Below are 5,412 nucleotides of genomic sequence, written 5' to 3'. Positions count from 1 at the left end.
ATCTGGAAAGAGACCGAGGGAGGCTAGTGTGGGAGATTCCAGGGGCCTCCTCTCCTGCCTTCCACATCCTTTCCACTTACCAAGAGTCCTCAGGTGGGGTGATGGGTTCAGTCCTCCTTCTGAGCACACTCGTGTACACATGCCATTCCCCTGATCACAGACCTCTTCCTTCCTTCCTGAGGAGATCCAATGCTCCCAACATGGCTGACTGATAAGGTCCCCAGATCTGGATGAACCAGTGCCTCCACTCAGTAGTCCTTCTCCTTCTCCTTCTTCTTATACCAGGGATAGAATCCAGTGGTGCTTAACCATGGAGCCACACATTCCCAACCCTTTTTATTTTAAATTTAGAGACAGGGTCTTGCTGAGTTGCTTAGGGCCTCTCTAAGTTCCTGAGGGTTTGAACTTGCGATCCTCCTGTCTCAGCCTCCAGAGTCACTGGGATTGTGGGCATGAGCCACCGCACCCCAGCCTCTTCCCATTTCTTTCTTTTTCTTTTCTTTTTTTTTTTTTTTGAGAGAGAGAGAGAGAATTTTTTAATATTTATTTTTTAGTTTTGGGCAGACGCAACATCTTTGTTTGTATGTGATGCTGAGGATGGAACCCGGGCCACATGCATTCCAGGCGAGTGCACTACCGCTTGAGCCACATCCCCAGCCCTCCTCCCATTTCTTGATGCCATGCCACTCCCTGACTGACTCTCTGCTCCCAGGATTCGTACTCTATGCTCTTTTCTCTCTTTCCCCATCTTTGCCTAATTAGGGCACATTCATCCTTTGGTCTCAGTTTATTTGCCTCTTTCTCCAGAAAGTTCTCCTAGACTCCCCAGGGTTCCCATAGACACTTGTTTGCCTCTTGCCAAAGCCTGCTGAAATTGTCCTGTACCTGCCTGGCCACATGACTGTCAACTCCTTTGCTGCTCAGTATCTCAGGGCCCCACACAGTTCCTGACACAGAGAATGTACCCAGAAAGTGTTTGTTAAATAAATGAATGAATAACCCCTGAATTGCCTTCAAACTCAAGGCTGATCTTGACTGAACCTCCTGGCTCCAAGTTCATTATCCAGCCTCAGAAGGGCACAGGCTTGCTGAGCCCTGGGTGCTGGTCTGGGGCCTGAGACCTAGGAATCCCTGAGTTGATGGGAGGGAGAAGTGTGTGTGTTTAGAATTCTTTTCTAATGTGATCCTTTTACTTGGGATTGGGCCAGCTGAGGGCCCTCTGTGAACAGGAAGCAAGAAGGAGAGCTGAGCTTGGGTTCTCCCATCCAATCTCCAATTTGGAGGAAATGCAGCCTGTAATTTGGAGGGCTAGTTTGGTCTGGGTTTAGGAAGGAGCACTCTGTATGCCAAATAATGCCATTTTCTCCCAGTAGACAAGCATCCCTTCCCTGGGGACTCAGGACCTCTGCTCTCAATCATAGGCCACACCACTCCAGTGTACCCCCTGAGGTCTTACCTGGGACCCCTAAAGAGTTGGATGGCCAGTGCTCATCCAAGGAAGAGGGAGGGAGGGAGAAACCAGGGACCCAATTTCCTTAGCCATTGACTGTTCAGACAAGGGCTCCCTTGGGGCAGTGGGCCTCAGACATGAAAAGAACCAGCAGAGGTCTCCAAGAACCAGGGTCATGTGTGAGTACTGTCCTAAGGTGCTTCCGGCCAGCAGCTTGTGCCCTGTAGGATGCTTAGGAGAAACACAGGGAATTGGTCATTGTAATGACCTGATTCAAGAAACCATATTCTCCAGCAACCACCTGACTCTAATTCCTGCTACTGTCTAAGCCCAGACCCAAAGTCACTTAATATCCCTGCCAGCAGGAAGGCCACTCTCATTCTGCTTCTAGCCTTTGGACACCTTTCACTTCCTCCCCATGAAGTCCTCTGTGACCACCAGAATAATTCAGGAGCTGCCTCCTATTTCCTGTCTTGCAGGTGGCTGGTTGCCTCTCCATCAGGACACAGGCTCAGTGAGAATGAGGCCTGGTTGTGGTCACTTTGGTGGCCCAGATCGCTACCCAGGGTCTGGCTTGGCAGAGCTATGATGATAGACAGGCAGAAAGGCTGCTCTGCTCAAAGCTGTGTGGACTTGGACTAAGCCTGGCACTTCCCTGGACTTCAGTACATTTGTCTGTGGGCCAGGCACACAATACTAGCTCAGTGTTTGCTGAACAAGTGAACAAATGAATGAAGAGTTTGGTTAGATGGTCTTCAAATCATCTGGGTACAGTGGTGCATGCCTGTAATCCCAGCAACTCAGGAGACTGAAGCAGGAGGATCACAAGTTCAGAGTCAGCCCAGAAACTCAGCAAGATGTTCAGCAACTTAGTAAGACCCTATCTCAAAAAAGATAAAAAGGACTGGGGATGTAGCTCAGTGTTAATATACCCCTGGGTTCAACCCTTGGTATCCATTAAAAAAAAAAAAAGAAAAAGAAAAAGAAAAGATCTTCAAATCCCTGGCAGCCCAAAGCCTCCATGCTTCATCCAAGCTTTGAGCCTTTCTGCCCAGATACATGTCAGCAAGGACTGGCATTGGTCTTGGCATGAGTGAATTGGGCAGAAGCCCTGGGGAAGGTCAGAGCATGAAGGAGCAGAACTGAAACCTGTGCCCTGATGGGGTGTCAGGTGACAGTCATCAGGAGGGGTGGAGCAAAAGGGTGACAGTTAAAGGTACCCATCCTGTGCCCCATGTTCAAGGACACCAGCCAGCCTGAGGACAGCGCACCATCCCTATGCCACACCTTCCAACTCACCCACACCCCAGCAGTTGTCTTGAAACTTCTGCCTAGCTCTGTCTGTCGCTGGGGCTGGTGATTCACACACTCTGTTCTTCTTTCCTCTTCCCAACTAATTATAGCTACTGCATGTTTTTCCCCCTGGAAAAAAAAATGTCTTCTTAAAAAAAAATATATCCCCAAGCCAATGGTAATTAATTTGGTGAGCATTGCTATATACAATTTACATTGACTCCGAGGACAGACAGGTCCCAGTGTGGGTGTGTCTACTGACCAGCAGAGGAAGAACCAATCTGGGATATGGGGTGCACATGGGGACATGCAGCAGAAGCTCAGTCCAGCTCCCATACAACCCGTTGTGGCTCTGGAAAAATGGAGGATAGCAGTCACAGTAGCAGCCATGGGGGGCTCTACTGAGAACTACTATTTGCTGGGCACAGAGTCAAATGCCTGTCATGTGCACAAACATTTAATCTTCAGACACCTGCCAAAGCAAGCCTAGATATAGGCCCCACTCTCTAGAAGAAGAAACTGAGGCTCAGAAAGTCATCCAGGGTCACACAGTCATCAGTGATGTAAGCAGAGGGAGGTCCATGGCCATTTTAAGCCATCTATGGGACAAGCAAGTATGTGGCCCTCTGTCCTGTTTCTCCCTCACCTGCCTTCTGGGAATTCCAGCAGCTCTCTTGGAACAGGACCAGAGCTGAGACCACAAGTGTCGCCCGAGCTCTTCCCAGGTTGGAGCAGATGTCTGAGTATGTGAACTGGCCAGATGGGAGGGTCCCAAAACAACAGACAAGGGCAATCTGAAACTAGATTAGAGAGAGCCAGATAGAGCTAGAGGAGACAGGGAGCCATAGGGCATCCCCCTCTCCCCCCAGATAGACAGAGCAGAGAGGGGGGCTGAACCAGAGACATCCTTGGCTGAGTCCAAGACCAAGGGATAAAGATAAAGCCCAGAAAAACACTGGGTGTGATGGTGCACACCTTTAATCCCAGTAGATCAGGAGGCTGAGGCAGGAAGTTCACAAGTCCAAAGCCAGCCTCAGCAACTTAACAAGGCCCCATGAAACTTAACAAGATCCTGTCTCAAAAAATAAAAAGAGCTGAAGATGTGACTCAGTGTTTAAGCAACCCTGGGTTCAATCCCCGGTACCAAAGCCAAAACCAAAAACAAAACAAAGAAAAGCAAAGCAAGACAGAAAGACACAAGAAAGAAACTGAGCCAAGAGAGTAGCTGGAATCCCCCAAATGAGCAGAGAACAGCTGAGATGGGAGGGGAGTCCAGGTCCGGAGAGGCAATTCTGCCTGAGGACCAGGGCAGGAGGTCGAGGACAGAGCCCAGAAGAGAGGGAGCAGAAAATTGGAAGCCTCAAACTTTCATAGGGCCAGGCCCCACTGATGGAGCTCCAAGGAGTCAGGGCAGGCATTGGGCCTCCAGGTGAGGAACATGGCATCTCTCTGCCATTATCAATCCAGAAAGACTGTGGAGTGGCCCCCAAGCAGGTGAGCACTTGGACCTTGGGGCCTTAGGAAAGCCAAGAGAGGATGGGGCAAGGAAGCAGGTAGGAGGTAGCAGCCACCTTGGGCCTATCCTGGGAGAGTCTCCTCCCCGCCCAGTCAGTTTCTGAGTCTAGCCAGCATATCTCCCGCCTCCCCCTACCCTAGAGCAGAGATGAGGACCAACCCAGGGGTTGAGGAAAATCCAGGCAGTGCTAGGCCACCTCATTTCCTGGATGGCAAAGTGCAGTGGGGAGACCCCCACCCCATTCCCCTCCAGCCATTAGGAAATATCCTCTCTACCTGCTCTCAGGGCCAGAAAGAGGCCTGTTCCCTCCTCAGACAGGCCAGTTTCCTTTAGACTAGTATAGGACTATACTTGTGTCCCCAGGCCCCTCAGGACAGGGCCTGCCTCTCCAGCCCCCAGCTGGGCTCTGCCTTGGCAGTCCAGGAGGTGTTGACAGCCTTGCTAACCACAGGCAGCCGGTCCCTGGCTGCAGCCATCACCTCCCCCAACTTCTCTGGACACCTGACACAGCCTGCCCTGGGTCAGGGCTGGGCGCCCAGGACCTGTGAGCCAGGCAGCTGTCAGGATTTCCGGCACAGTGGGCCTCTCAGCCACTTTCTTGTCTGGAATCTCCTGGCCAAGTCTGCACTCTTCTGGGGTCTGTGTCTGGACCCAGGAGCATCTGTTATGAGAAAGGAGGGGGACACAGCAGGGAGCAGGTGGCCTTGAGTAGCCTTGAGCCCAGAAGATTAGGCCCTGGGGAAATGCCAGTGGGCCCCAGGAATGAGGGAAGAAGAGGCTGCCAATTCCAGGGCAGGGGTTTGGCCAGTGCTGGGGACAGGTGCCTGCACAGTCTCTTCCTTGGTGGTCCTAGGAGCCCACTAAGCCTAAGATGCTGTGGTGACCAGAGCATTTTGTTGGAAATATTCTTTTCCTGGGTCCCCCAAACAAACCAGGAAACCCATGGGAATGACTCATAGAGGAAGGCAACACAGGGGGACAAGGGGTTCTGTCCATTCAGCTCAGGTTCTGGGGATACGACTGACCTCAGTTTCTTTATCTATAAAATGGGACTACCTATAAATCCTTCCTCAAAGAGGACTGTGAATAAAAAAGATCTCACACCTGAAAATGAAACACAAATGGTTCTATTTTAGGCAGCCCACCTCCCACT

The 5,412-nt window shown here is 51.1% G+C and overlaps 1 long non-coding RNA gene across 1 annotated transcript; it reads right to left on the bottom strand.

Annotated features, from left to right (window-relative positions):
* Window positions 1–2,054: 2,054 nt before the first annotated feature.
* Window positions 2,055–4,587, bottom strand: LOC308653924. Its single transcript, XR_014023137.1, has 3 exons — window positions 4,535–4,587; window positions 2,750–2,872; window positions 2,055–2,330 (listed from the first exon to the last, which is right to left on the bottom strand). It is a non-coding gene; the product is annotated as an uncharacterized lncRNA (long non-coding RNA).
* Between the last annotated feature and the right edge of the window lie 825 nt (window positions 4,588–5,412).

The sequence above is a fragment of the Spermophilus citellus genome (genome assembly GCF_964194105.1).
Source record: "Spermophilus citellus genome assembly, chromosome: 7".
Taxonomy (NCBI): Eukaryota; Metazoa; Chordata; class Mammalia; order Rodentia; family Sciuridae; genus Spermophilus; species Spermophilus citellus.
Note: the sequence above shows the minus strand (reverse complement) of the source record. Positions and strands in the feature narration are given on the sequence as shown.